The sequence below is a fragment of the Orcinus orca genome, chromosome 4, assembly GCF_937001465.1.
Source record: "Orcinus orca chromosome 4, mOrcOrc1.1, whole genome shotgun sequence".
NCBI classification, from domain to species: domain Eukaryota; kingdom Metazoa; phylum Chordata; class Mammalia; order Artiodactyla; family Delphinidae; genus Orcinus; species Orcinus orca.
Genome location: NC_064562.1, coordinates 87994691 through 88009917, shown reverse-complemented (window position 1 = coordinate 88009917; position 15227 = coordinate 87994691). Strand labels below are relative to the sequence as shown.

The following is a 15227-nucleotide window of genomic DNA, read 5'->3' as shown; positions in this document are numbered from 1 at the left end:
TAGATATGTGTGTATCCCATAATTCTACAGATGATGTTAACCTTAGAATTTCCACATAAAAATACTAATAGTGTTCATTTAGACTCAGGTCTCACTCACTGTTTAGCAGGGTACTCATACCCAGATCTTTCCATTCAGACTGGAGTTTATGTGAGTTTTTCACATGTGCTCCGAACACTCTCTTTCTAGACAGAGAATAGTGTAAGAATACCCCCATTGAGAGGAAGGCAGAAAGGGAGGAACACATTCCTAGAAGTGGGAGCATTCCCTGATCACTGCTGACACACCTATTCACTAATAAACATGCAGTGTCTTAGTAATACAATTGCTATTACTATTACCACCACGTATCTTACTTCTTTTCTGCTTCCCCATGACCCGCGGTTCACTCTTCAACTTTATTTTAAAGGGACATCATCCTATCCTGTATTTGGGGTCAGGCAGTGGTGGCGGCAGCTAGTGAAAGGTAGAGTTAGAAACTAGGAGCAGGCAGCAGGGGGAGCCAGGTTGCAAGAAGCCAGGTGAAAACTGGTGGAGAATGGTCAGTAACATGAAGGCCATAGAGCCAAAAAGGTTCAAACCAGCAACAGGTTGTCCTGAAACCACAAAGCCTGAACGTGCCAAGGCAACACTTGGGAAGTAAGCAGAGATAGTGATATCCATATTCTTCTGACCCTGTCGCCTGCCCTTTCTGGGACCATCCTCTTGAAGCTCTTCTTTTGGGCATCCGTGTCCTTTCCCAGCCTGCAGTGTTCACGCCACCTCAGAGCGGCTTGTACTGTTCTGGTCCCTTTTTCTAGTATAGACTTTTCCTGCTCAGGACTGTAAACCTTGAGGAATTTGTTCTAGGTGATCTGGTGACCAATATATGCCAAGGGGGTAGTAGGTGCTACAGTGTAACGTCACCTTTTCCAAATGAAGTTCGTGCAACTTACATTGATGCATCTAGAAGAAATAGGAATTTCAGGCAGATCAGAAAGGAAACAATTTGGCAGAATAATTTGCTCTTTGATGCCTCCAAAATTTTGTCTCCTAAGAGGTCTTTCTAAAGTGTTCAGCATTCATAGAAGAGATTTGCCTCAGAATCATAGGATTTTATAGCTAAGGAGGGATTATCTCTGCCGTTATTTCCTAATGGCTCCCAGGACAGGTCTCCACAGTGGGTGCTCACACAGTGCTTGTTAATAAACAACATTAACAGAGAAATAAAAAACTTCTGTCCTATAATGACATCTGCTGTCACTGTTTGTGACATGCACAAAATACAGTGGATGAAATCCATAATCGAAGTATGAAAGCAGCTTTTTACAGATGTCCTGGTACTGAATTGTTACAAAATAACGGCACTTCGATTGGTCTGTTTCATTCTAATGTGGTTGCTATAGGTGAAAGCAATTTTAGAGCAGTCTCTGTCTATGAATGGGAGAAGTAAATTGACTACTTCAGGGATTTTAAGGCTGCTGAAAAAACCCTCTGCCATCTGCTCCCTAAAATATCTCCCTTGCTTTCTGTTGCCTGAAATTCTGCAAATGGTGCTCCAGATTTTCCCTTCTGTTTCCTTTCTCCATGAAAATAAAATGACAAAGCAGATTCACCTGGGGAGATAATAGAAAATTCCCCATGCTTGGACCTGACCCCCAGAGTGCCTGATTTTATTAGTCTGGATCAGGGCCCAGGTATTGGAATTGTTTTTAAAAGTCCCTGGTAATTTTAATATGCAGCCAGTGTCCATAAACACCGTTAGTGAAACACTAAAATGTACTCATTTGCACCCTAGTGTGGGCATTTTGTTCTTGTTTTCTTTTCAATCATATCTTCCTCAAAAACAGGTTACTAGAAGGGAGAAGGACAGTAAAGAAAACTGTGGATTCTAAAGGAAATTGACGGTCAAACTGGAGAGACTGGAGTGGAAGACCTGGGAATTCCAAAAACCTGCATTGTCCATTTCACAATGCTTGAAGGTTAGGCTTGCTAGGATTAACGACAAACAATGGGGAAAAGACAAGCTGTAGCCTCCCCTGCCTTCCCCCGGGCATTTAAGGAGACCTCCACAAGTAGGTCGGGGGAAATAGCAGGCACACTGATCTGTAGGCAGCAGGAGAAGTTTTAAGATGTTGCTGTCACAGTTGCTTCTGCCCTGCCAACCCATCAGGAAGCTGCATCGTCTCTCCTTTGAGTTGAAATTCCAGATTAATGGGCCTGAAAATTGGATTAGCTCAGTGACTGCTCAGAGATCCATGGTGAAATGAAAACAAGTCAGGATAGAAACAATCTGTGGCTAGGTGCTACAGAATCTTTTCAGCTTGGCGTTTTCAGGGTTAAAGTGAATCTGAATTGGTAATACAACATGGGCAAATCAAAGTTAGGGTTAGAGCTAAAATGTCCTAAAATGTTCTCAGGTGTCAAAATGTCATAGGGTGAACAACCAATACATAGACATGTTTTCTTTCCAGCTGTGAATCCTTTGCTTTTCTTTGCCTAGATGTTCCTCAGGTTTTTCAAAGCAGCAAGACTGGTCCAAGAGAATAAATAAATTAGAAGGGGCATAAAGGTAGCCTTCGTAAGGAGTTAACTTATCTTTTTAAACTGCTTGAGAATCCTAGAAGTATTTTGCCTCTTATGAACAAAAATGGAGGCATCTGTTTGAGTTGGCTCCCTGGCATTGCTTTGGGGATGGATCTGTGCGGAGTTGGATTTCCTTTGAAGCTGAAGCCCCAGGGCCCCTCACTTGCACTAGCCCCATCTCAAGCCCTGCAAGGAGGGGCCCTAGCAGTGGGTTCTAATGGTCATATGTTAGGTAAATTTGAAAAAATATGTAATATTTTAATAGCAATCAGTTAAGACTATTTTCTCTACTCCAAATTTTCCTCTGACATGCTTTCTCTCATGGTATGTGGCCTTGGAGGGACTGTATGCATTTTGGGGATCTGGCTAAGGGATTTATGAGATAAGTTGTGTAGTTTGCAGTCACTTTAGTATATACCTAAGTTATTGCTAGGTGTTCTAGTGTTCACATAGTTTACAGGGACACTCCTCTGCTCCCTATCTATATGCTCATCTGGCATCCTCACCTAAAGCTACAGTATCATGATATAAACTAGCTCCAGAAGTACGTTGGTAGGAAAAGGGGTGAAACAAAGCTTGGAATGTATGGAGCCAGAAACTAGTCCATGGAAGATTCTCTCAACTATCAGACATGTAAAATTGTAAATGGAGGATTCAGTTCGTATTGATACCTAATTAAAGCAGAAGTTCTTTCTAGTCAGTAACACTCCATCTTTTTTTTTGTGTGTGTGGGATATACATGAAATAGAATTGATCAGAATTACTGTGTTTATAGGACACAAATCTATAGCAGTAGGGCCAACTGAAGTTGCATATTTTATGTACTCCAGTACATCAGATGGCACCTTAGAATATCTGATATATCTTGCCTAAGTTGGCAGTTTCAGACCAAACTGCAGGTAAAATTGTCTGCAATAAAATGAAGCAATCAACTGTGCTAGAAGAAAACAATGACTTATTCTGCTAGTCTCTGTATTGGAAAATGTGTCAAAATGATTATTTGAAGAAGTGGTCAGAGTATGCAAAAAATGGAGGAAAAAGGTATTATAGAGGTGTTTTTGTTAGTTGATAGATATGTTATCTTTTTAGTTTTGTAATGTTTTCATTTTTAGGCTTTTTTTAAAAAATAGATCTTTATTGGAGTATAATTGCTTCACAATACTGTGTTAGTTTCTGTTGTACAACAAAGTGAATGAGCCATATGCATACATATATCCCCATATCCCCTCCCTCTTGAGCCTCCCTCCCACCCTCCCTATCCCACCCCTCTAGGTGGTCACAAAGCACCGAGCTGATCTCCCTGTACTATGCGGCTGCTTCCCATTAGCTAACTATTCTACATTCAGTAGTGTATATATGTCGATGCTATTCTCACTTCTCCCCAGCTTCCCCTTCCCCAGCTGTGTCCTCAAGTCCATTCTCTATGTCTACATCTTTATTCCTGCCCTGCCACTATGTTTATCAGTACCATTTTTTTCTTTTTTTAGATTCCATATATATATGTTAAAATGCAGTATTTGTTTTTCTCTTTCTGACTTACTTCACTCTGTATGACAGACTGTAGGTCCATCCACTTCACTACAAATAACTCAGTTTCGTTTCTTTTTATGGCTGAGTAATATTCCATTGTATATATGTGCCACATCTTCTTTATCCATTCACCTGTCGATGGACATTTAGGTTGGTTCCATGTCCTGGCTATTGGAAATAGTGCTGCAATGAACATTGTGGTACATGTCTCTTTTTGAATTATGGTTTTCTCAGGGTATATGCCTAGTAGTGGGAATGCTGGGTCATATGGTAGTTCTATTTTCAGGTTTTTAAGTAAACTCTATACTGTTCTTCATGTTGGTTGTATCAATTTACTTTCCCACCAACAGCACAGGAGGGTTCCTGTTTCAGCACTCCCTTTCCAGCATTTATTGTTTCTAGATTTTTTGATAATGGCCATTCTGACCAATGTGAGGTGATACCTCACTGTAGTTTTGATTTTCATTTCTCTAACAATAGCAATGTTGAGCATCTTTTCACATGCCTCTTGGCCATCTGTATGTCTTCTTTGGTGAAATATCTATTTAGGTCTTCTGCCCATTTTTTAATTGAATTGTTTGTTTTTTTTGATATTGAGCTCCATGAGCTGTTTGTATATTTTGGAGATTAATCCTTTGTCCATTGTTTCATTTGCAAATATTTTCTCCCATTCTGAGGGTTGTCTTTTCGTCTTGTTTATGGTTTCCTTTGATGTGCAAAAGCTTTGAAGTTTCGTTAGGTCCCATGTGTTTATTTTTGTTTTTATTTCCATTACTCTTGGAGGTGGGTCAAAAAAGATCATGCTGTGGTTTATGTCAAAGAGTGTTTTTCCTGTGTTTTCCTCTAAGAGTTTTATAGTGTCTGGTCTTACATTTAGGTCTTTAATCCATTTTAAGTTTATTTTTGTGTACGGTGTTAGGGAATGTTCTAATTTCATTCTTTTACATGTAGCTGTCCAGTTTTCCCAGCACCACTTAATGAAGAGGCTGTCTTTTCTCCATTGTATGTTCTAGCCTCCTTTGTCATAAATTAGGTGACCATATGTGTGTGGGTTTATCTCTGGGCTTTCTATCCTGTACTGTTGATCTGTATTTCTGTTACTGTGCCAGTACCAACCATACTGTCTTGATTACTGTAGCTTTGCAGTATAGTTTGAAGTTGGGGAGCCTGATTCCTCCAGCTCCGTTTTTTTTTTTTTTTTTTCTCTCAAGATTGCTTTGGCTATTCGGGGTCTTTTGTGTTTCCATATGAATTGTAAAATTTTTGGTTCTAATTCTGTGAAAAATGCCATTGGTAGTTTGATAGGGATTGCACTGAATCTGTAGATTGCTTTGGGCAGTATAGTCATTTAAACAATATTGATTCTTCCAATCCAAGAACATGTTATATTTCTCCATCTGTTTATGTCGTCTTTGATTTCTTTTATCAGTGTTTTATAGTTTTCTGAATACAAGTCTTTTGCCTCCTTAGGTAGGTTTATTCCTAGATATTTTATTCTTTTTGTTGCAGTGGTAAATGGGATTGGGGTATTTATCCCAGGGATGCAAGGGTTCTTCAATATATGCAAATCAATCAATGTGATACACCATATTAACAAATTAAGGAATAAAAACCATAAGATCATCTCAACAGTTGCAGAATATAGGCATAAAGGGAACCTCCGTCAACATAATAAAGGCCATATATGACAAACCCACAGCAAACATCATACTTAGTGGTGAGAAACTGAAAGCATTTCCACTAAGATCAGTAACAAGACAAGTATGTCCACTCTCGCCACTTGTATTCAACATAGTTTTGGAAGTCCTAGCCACGGCAATCAGAGAAGAAAAAGAAATAAAAAAATTGGAAAAGAAGAAGTAAAACGGTCACTGTTTGCAGATGACATGATACTAAACATAGAAAATCCTAAAGATGCCACCAGAAAACTACTAGAACTAATCAATGAATTTGGTAAGGTTGCAGGATACAAAATTAATGCACAGAAATCTCTGGCATTCCTATACACTAACAACAAAAATCAGAGAAATTTAGGCTTTTTAAAACTTATAATTTGTTGTGACTTCTTTTCTCCTTCTAAATAAATACCACTTTTATACCCTAATCTGATATTCTCAGTTTTGTATTCTTAAAGAGCTTCCAAATTAAGTGACAGGCTGCACAAAACTTGGATCTGGAGAGAAATTTTCACATTATGGACAAGTCATAAAGCATCATTGTCCAAGGGACTTGTGGGCCCTGAGCTGCTATTTTTCTACTTGCTCAGGAGTCAGAAAGTTGGATTCTGTTCTGAATTTTGCCATTTATTGGCTGAGTGGTCAGACCCAGATCTCTGAGGAGTAGTAAAATGCCATTAGCATACCAGTGCTTTTCATCCCTGATCCCATTTAATCCTCACAACTGGTTTAAGAGATTGGAGGAAACTAAGATGAATGGATGAAGAGCTCACACCAAGTGAATGCACTGGAATTAGAATCTGACTTTAGGGGCTATGATTTTTGCCATCACTTACAGATTTAAGACTCTCACATTCCTCAGTTATAAAATTGTAATAATTATGTCTTATTTACCTGTTTCCCAGGGTTGTGTCAGCCATCAAATGAGGGAGGCTGTGAGAAAGGACTTTAAATATTATTCTATAAACATGAAACAGTGCTTGTGGTGTGCAGCTCTTATGCAGCCCATATGATTTGGGGTATTAAATTATTCAACAATAACAGCTTTGAGATACTGCAGCAAGTGGAACTCCTCAAATGTGTTTTAAAAGTAGTGACACTGCAGGTTTTCTGTGCCCTCTGGGTTAGTTGTTTTCTGCTTGGACCCCAATAGAGATATGTCTCTTTTTACCATAGGAGCTCTTGGCTCCACCCAGAGCAGAGAACAGAAGCATAGAAGGATAATCACGATGGTAACAAGAAACAAAGAGCTTAGAGCTAAGTTTGCAGAAAGAAATGACCATTAATACAAAGCATATTAGAGGAAGTTGTCATCCACCAAAAGCAGTTATTAAAGTTTTGTTCATTTCAGTGAACCTTGTGCTTTTGCAGAGTCTCAGAATAATATGTTAAATGTATTACAGGCTTAAATTACAAGGTTACTAGTAGAATTTGGAAGATGATAAATCCAGACGAGACCAACACAGAGTCTGTTCTCCTGGCCAGGCTGGGTAAGGGAGATAAATTTCTTATTGAGAAGGAACTTTTCATTAATATCAGGATAAAATTGTAGATTTATTTAGAGAAAGTTGTATATGTCAATTCAGGGTAAAATTGTAGAATTATTTAGAGAAAGTTCAAGTTAACTGTATTTTAATAAGTACAGTTTCTTCATTTCGAAGAATATGATTAGTAGTTCTCAATTAAGCCATTTTTTCCTTCAAATGATATGAATTTTAAAATAATTCTAGGTATTTTTATAGATAGGTACTTGAATGAGGTAGATCATACATTATTATTATAGTCAAGATTCTCTTTTCTGGAAAAAGGTAAAACTGGGTTAGAAGAACTGCTTTAAAAAGGTTTATTAGTGGGGCTTCCCTGGTGGCGCAGTGGTTGGGAGTCTGCCTGCCGATGCAGGGGACACAGGTTCGTGCCCCGGTCCGGGAAGATCTCACATGCCGCGGAGTGGCTAGGCCTGTGAGCCATGGCCGCTGAGCCTGCGCGTCCGGAGCCTGTGCTCCACAACGGGAGAGGCTGCAGCAGTGAGAGGCCCGCGTAATGCAAAAAAAAAAAAGGTTTATTAGTGAATGGGCTACATGTAAGGCCACACTGAGATGTAGAATTTGATAGGCAGTTAAAAACTTGATCTTTTTCAGACAGAAATTTTAAAAATATATTTTAAACTTTTATACAGTGGAGGTGAGGAGAAACTTTTTTCTAAGAAGTTATGACGGGCAGAATCATATACAGACATCCCATGGAAATATTGCAGGTGCAGTTCCAGACCACCGCAATGAAGTGAATATTGCAATAAAGCCAGTCAGATGAGTTTTTTCATTTCCTGGTGAATATAAAAGTTATGTTTACACTATACGGTAGCCTCCTAAGTGTACAGTAGCATTATGACTAAAAAACAACTACATACCTTAATTAAAAAATACTTTATCGCTAAAAGATGCTAACCATCATCTGTGACTGTGCAGAGTTGCCATAAACCTTCAATTTGTAAAACATGCAGTATCTTCAAAGCACAATATAGGAGGTAGGCCTTAATACTATCCAAAATATTTGTCAAACTATTTTCTATTTATCTAGTTCTTATCTTTGCATTTTTCTGTTATAATATTTTTAACTTGTAGATGCTATAGAGTTCCAAGACAACTTCTTAGAAGTACAGTTTTTTACTTTAGTAGACTGAACTACTCACCCTCATAAGCAGACCTATGTCTGGCTTTAGTTGTTTTTAGAACCTTAGCTCACTTTGCTGACATCTAACTCACTAAAATTATATATGGGTAGGGGGAAAATATTCAAAAGATAAAGTAGTAAAGAGATCATATGTGTGGTTACCAGAGGTGAGGGGTTGGAGGAAGGGAAATTGGATATAAGCAGTCAAAAGGTATGAACTTCCAGCTTTAAGATAAATAAGTACTAGGGATGTAACGTATAGCATGATAAATATAACTAACATTGCTGTGTGTTATACATGAAAGTTGTTAAGAGAGTAAATCCCAAGAGTTCTCATCACAAGAAAAAATTTTTTTTCTTTTTCTTTCATTTTGTATCTATATGAGATGATGGATGTTTGCTAAACTCATTGTGGAATAATTTCATGATGTATGTAAGTCAAATTTTTATGCTGTGTACCTTACAGTGCTGTATGTCAATTATATCTCAGTAAAACTGGAAGGAAAAAAAGAGATAAAGTAGTACAGTAAGGGGTGTTTTGAATTTTAATTTCATTCTGTCTACTTTAATGGGAGTGGGACCAATTTACGTTCTGTGACTTTTTCCCAGTGATGTTTTATTATTCATTAGACATCAGTGTCCCAAGCAACCTCCTGGCTTATCTGTCCATTAATCCAGCTCAAGGTCAGAGTTACTTATTTTGTTTTTCCTTGTCTAGATCTCCTCTTCTAAGTTATGTTTTGCTTGGTTCTTATTTTTAATCTCTATTTACATTTTGCTGTTTTATTTCATACTCTGCCATTAAGTCATATTAAATCTTTTGTGGAGAGTGATAAGGCATAAATCAAATAATATTGCCTGTTTCCATCTATCTTTTTTTTTTTTTTTTTTTTTGCGGTATGCGGATCTCTCACTGCTGTGGCCTCTCCCGTTGTGGAGCACAGGCTCTGGACACGCAGGCTCAGCGGCCATGGCTCACGGGCCCAGCCACTCCGTGGCATGTGGGATCTTCCCGGACCCGGGGCACGAACCCGTGTCCCCTGCATCGGCAGGCGGACTCTCAACCACTGCGCCACCGGGGAAGCCCTGTTTCCATCTATCTTACCTGTCTCCTTTGTTTTCATCTCTTCCATCTGCCTCAGAGTGATCAGAATTCTGATGATATGGTGGCCTGACACATCCACTGTCAACTCTAATCCAACTATCAACTCTGTCTCCATAGAGAAACAGGTGCTTAGACTGCAGGGTGTGTGGGAACACTCTGACCTTTCCAGGGGCTGCATGTTTAGGATGGTTCTTGATTCTGGGCCTGGCAGTTGGCCTGGGAGGAAAATCTGAATTCTTTTGTTCCTGAAGAAAGATTGTACCTCTGAGTTCTGTGGATCCCTCAGAGGAAGAGCCCTGCCATTCCATTCATTGTCATTCTAGGAAGACCTGCTCATTGTCAAATCTTTGGAGCGGCCTTGATCCTCCTTATGTCAGAGATCAGCAATCAAGCTTTTTCCTGTGTTTGCAGAAAGAACTGAAGAGTTTCCAGTTTCATGTCCCTGTCTGTGAAGAGCAGTACTTCCTACCACTTGTGGGTTTCCATCACTCCCAGGTACCCTAGTAGCTTGTTATGTAAATAAACTCATGGGTATGCTAAGGAAATCATCACAATCTAAGGGGACCCAGCAGCAGTGTCTTTGAGATAGAACAAGGAGAGAGAGAGAGACAGTGTGAGAGAGAGAGAGAGAGAGAGGTAGAGAGAGGTAGAGAGAGAGAGAGAGAGACAGAATGGATAAAAAGAATAGGAAAGCTTCTAGTATAGTAATAAAACTGTTAGAGGAGACAGATAATGATTAGAATAACCACAACAAAATGTTTTAAAAGAAGGCTCGAAGAGATTCTATTATAGCTTTATAAGACTTTCTGAAACTTAAAAATCTGATAATTTTTAAATTTAAAAACTGAGTGTATGGGGCTTCCCTGGTGGCGCAGTGGTTGAGAGTCCACCTGCCGATGCAGGGGACACGGGTTCGTGCCCCGGTCCGGGAAGATCCCACATGCCGCGGAGCGGCTGGGCCCATGAGCCATGGCCGCTGAGCCTGCGCGTCCGGAGCCTGTGTTCCGCAACGGGAGAGGCCACAGCAGTGAGAGGCCCGCATACCGCAAAAAAACCCCCAAAAAACTGAGTGTATGAATTGAGGAAAGATTAGTCACTATAGAGACCATCCTGGAGGGTCAAGTAGAAGACACATTGTAAAACAGCAAAAATACAAAGAGAATGAAATCATGGGGAAGAAGCTGCAAGATTTGGAGGCAGCATCAGGAGTTCTGAAATATGGAGAATAGAGATTCTAGAATGGCGAAAAAGGAACAGATAGAAAGAAACATAACCGTTGAAATAACCACTGGGAAAAACAACATTGGATTGAAAAAAAGACTTGTATATTCATATTGGAAGTGCCCAGGCAGGGTCGATTTCCATAGCTGAGGGCTGGAGATGAGAGGGAGAGAGAGCAAACAGGCTGTTGGATACTGACTTGGCTTTTCATTCTGCTCCCAGTGGTACCGCTTTGGGAAGAACATAATGCTATTGTCATGTCATGTGATGGAGGAACCTTGATATTCTCTGATAACACCATATGGTCACACCTTAATCTTCTCATGTGACATATCAGCTCTTGTTCCATTGGCTTCCATATCAACTACTGTTATCTAATGAATGAAAAAGTTGTGTATAAGCACCACTGCCATATAAGAGAGTGGTTCCTGTTACAGAAATTATTTTGAGTTGCTGTGCATGCTGGTCGGTTTGGATATACCAAATGGGCCTGAGAACTAGGTTTGGGTTGGGAAATGAGGAGAGTGAATTTCTCTGCAATTAGGGAGAATTTGGAAAGTCAGAAACAATCTAGAAAGGAGGGGTGAGATTGCATGTGGCTGGGATTTTATCTGGTGTAAAGTATCCAATGAAAAATCCCACAAGGAATTAATCCAAAGAAAATAATAAAGATGTCCAAAGTCTAATGCCTAATGCTCAGTTTGAAATTGCCATAAACTTTTCATGACTCTGCCCCATCCCTCATATTCCTTTAAATCTACTGTAATTATGAATAACCCTCTATGTGTCTGAGGCAGAAAGAAGTTTACTTCCCCAAATTGGTGCTTTAAATATAATTAGGCTTAAGGAAGCGTGCTAGGTTGGGTTTCCAGAAACATCTTTAGGAAGACTGCATCACTGTCCCACTAGGCAAACCACTGAGTCTGAGGCCTCTAATACAGCCTTGCTGGAAGCAAGAAGTCCCCGCTCTCACCAAACCCGCCTCTCAATTCATGGAACCAGAGAATGGACACTGGAATGCTGGTGTAGGAAGAACGATCTTATATTTCCATGACTTTTCTTGACAGCGGCTACAGCTGAGAGTTTCAGGAATATGGAGCTCACTGTATTTCTGCCTTTGGAATCTTAAGAAAAGGGCTTTGACGCACAGAACCTAATTTGCTTCCAGACTATAGCACCTGGAAGATAGTTGGTGCAAAAGTTGAGAGAGACGAACCAAAGAATGATTTTCAAACAATGCTGATTTTCAAGAGCCAACCAAGTGGGGACAGAGATTGTTAGTATTAGTAGGACATTAGATAGTATGGGGGCAGGAAGATAATTCATGAACAAGAAATCAGGGGGAAGCAGGATCTGAGGGACAGAAAAATTGTAACACCTCAATCTAGGTTACAGTTGTCTTTGGAGGACTTGGATTATCTTGGGTGCTTTATCGTGACTTAGAGCCAGGGTGATGGGTCATGTGATGACTAAACTACCTCTTATATCCCAGCTAATAGCAAACATTAAGAATCTACCATAACCTGCTATTTCCTGGGCATTAGAATCTTCAATTAAGCTGGTTAGTAATTCAATTTACCAATTGACTAGAGTTGGCACTAAGAGAGAAATGAAACCTATTTGCTACTCTGCTTGTCAATACTTGTGAAACAGGCTTAAGTAGTCCCACTTGCTGCATATCACAGAGCTGTTATTGTTTAAAACTTGATAACCAAAACCAGTGAGCTGTACACAGAGCTAGAGGCTGTACATGTTATTTCATTTTTATAAAATTTATCAGGAGGCAGTGTCTATCTATGTATGTCTACTGTTAGAAAACAGCAACCAAAAACCAAAAGATGCTAGGTAAGGGTGGCTGAGCATAAACTAGAGGGTCTGTAATTGAACCATTGGTTGAAGTGATTTAACCTTAGTATTTCTATCTATTATATTTTTCCATATTGTTGATGGTCTTAAGAAACTTGTTTTCATCTTATGAAAACAGACATGAAGAAAGCAAATGTTAAGTATACTAATGAAATGCTAAAAACTTTCGTATGTAGCAAGGTATATATATATGTCTGCTAAGGGTTTAATTGTGTCTTCCCAAAATTCATATGTCCTGACCCCAGTAGCTGAGAATGTGACCTTATTTAGAAATAGGTCATTACAGATGTAATTAGATAAGATGAAGTCATTAGGGTGGGCCCTAATCTAATGTGACTGGTATCCTTATAAAAAGGGGAAGTATGGGCACAGATACCCCCACAGGGAGAACATCATGTGACAGTGAAGGCAAAGATTGGGGTGGTGCTTATACAAGTCAAGGAATGCCAGAAATTACTGCAAACCACCAGAAGCTAGAGGAGAGGCATGGAACAGATGCTCCTTGACAGCCCCTAGAAAGAATAAACTCTGCTGACACCTTGATCTCAGACTTCTAGCTTCCAGAACTATGAGACACAAACTATCTGTTGTGGGAATTCCCTGGTGGTCCAGTGGTTAGGACTCCGTGCTTCCACTGCAGGGGCCATGGGTTCGATCCCTAGTCAGGGAACTAAGATCCCACAAGCCACGCGGAATGGCCAAAAACAGCAAAAAAAAGCCTACAAAACATATCTGTTGTTTGTGCCACCCAGGTTGTAGTACTTTGGTTGTTATGGCAGCCTTAGCAAACAAATACAAATTATAAGAATTTTAAAAAACATATAAAGAATATTGAATTGATAAAGTAAAAATGAAGAAAATTGAACATAATGACATTATGTAAACTGTTGCATACACTCAGGGCCCGATCAACACCTTTCCAGATGGTGGAAACTTTGGCCACAAATCTCAGCATGACTGAACCAGCTATAAGAAAATTCTAGGCTGTTATAAATCAATGAATTAAAAAAAGATATTTAGCCTCTTAGTAGTGATATGAAAAATTTTGGTTAGAAATGGAACCTTTGGAAGCATTCTTTACCAAAACAACATGAGGCAGTAAAGGAAGGTAAATCAGAAATAGAAGGTTAGTGTCATTTCATAAACTGTATGTGGGTATATTGCTTCATTTCTGACCTAAAGTGTCCTCTGTGGTATTATAATAAAAAAGATAATCAACTTTAGAGGAGTGTCGAGGATGAAAATTACCTAGACTTTTGACATTTAGATTTTCATGTGAAATGGGGCCTGCTTGCAAGTTGATATAAAAAATAGGCTTGTAAATAGATCTACTGGTGCATATAATTCAGTCTGCCCTAGAGAAGGTATAAAGTGGCCATATCACTAATTCCTCCTCCAGGAGAACACACGTTCAGTCTTCTCTCTTTCTATCCATAACCAAGTCTTATACCCAAAGCCTATAGTGTTTTGTAGCAAGTCTAAATACAGGGGAAAGCATTTTTATTAATGTGTAAACCTCTAACAGTTATAACTAAAAAGGTTGTTTTTTTTTTTTAAATTTTGTCCTTCTGGAGTCCGCACATTTCTGAATGTTTTCTGTGTGTATTTTTTCTACTAGTGTTCATACTTAGTAAGAATCTGGCAATTTCAGAAATGAGAAGGCATTTTAACTTTCCCTATCACACAGGAAAATCAAGATTATATCTCAACCCCTTGGGAGAGTTTACATACTGCTGAAAATGACCACTTCAATGCAGTCAATAAAGGTTTATGTCTAAGTAGGAAATTATTATCTACAGGACAATATGAGGATGATTTTGCTGTAAGGCCAAGAAAGAAACCAAGAACTCTTGGTGTTAATTTGAACTAGGACTCAAAAATCTTTTGAAAAGTTAAGTATTTGTATGAAAATAGCTACTAGTAGCTATTATTTGTGGAATGTTTACTCACCTTCATACAAACAGGATTTTTGTGAGGACCAAAATTCTGTATGTGAAAAACTTTGGAAACTTGAAAGTTGCTGAGCTGGGTGAAGCTCAAACCCAGGACTAGAGTCTGCTGTTCACCAAAACACATATCACAGGCTGTGCTCACATATTTGAATGTCCTAACTCACCAATAAATACTATTATAAAGAAACCCTGAAAGGGTTTTTATCTATTAAAATTAATTCATAATGGCAAACAATGAGAATTGCAATGTTCTGCTTTGGAATGTAAAAACGTTTAGTTTAGTTATTACTGAAATTGGGGCAGGTGGGGTCCCCTGTTCAGTTTAATTTAGGACTTAAATTTAGATGCGTTGTTTCAAAACCACAGGAGCTTCCCTGGTGAAATGTGAAACTGCCTCCACCCCTAGCCCCAGAGGGCAAGGAGAGACTGAAGAAAGGGGCAGGCTACTCCAGACTGGCAGGTGGCAATTTTTTGCTTTTGTTTTTAATTAACATATACATTTATTTTTTAAATTGAAGTTTAGTTAACTTACAGTGTTGTGTTGGTTTCAGGTGTATTGCAAAGTGATTCAGTTACACACACACACACACACACACACACACACATATTATTTTTCAGATTCTTTTCCATTATAGGTTATTA

At 39.1% G+C, this 15227-nt stretch overlaps 1 protein-coding gene across 7 annotated transcripts in view; it reads left to right on the top strand.

Annotated features, from left to right (window-relative positions):
• The window catches only part of GRXCR1 (glutaredoxin and cysteine rich domain containing 1), a 306050-nt gene that overhangs the window by 134468 nt on the left and 156355 nt on the right, over nt 1-15227 (top strand). For 5 of the 7 annotated variants that reach the window (XR_007477295.1, XR_007477293.1, XR_007477294.1 and 2 more), the window contains 2 exons: nt 9870-10041; nt 14952-15043. The exons of 1 other annotated variant lie outside the window; for it this stretch is intronic. The gene's annotated coding sequence lies outside the window, so the exon portion shown is untranslated. Of the gene's footprint in view, nt 1-9869; nt 10042-14951; nt 15044-15227 lie in introns of those variants that run through there. One more of the 7 variants, XR_007477289.1, reaches the window with a different exon arrangement.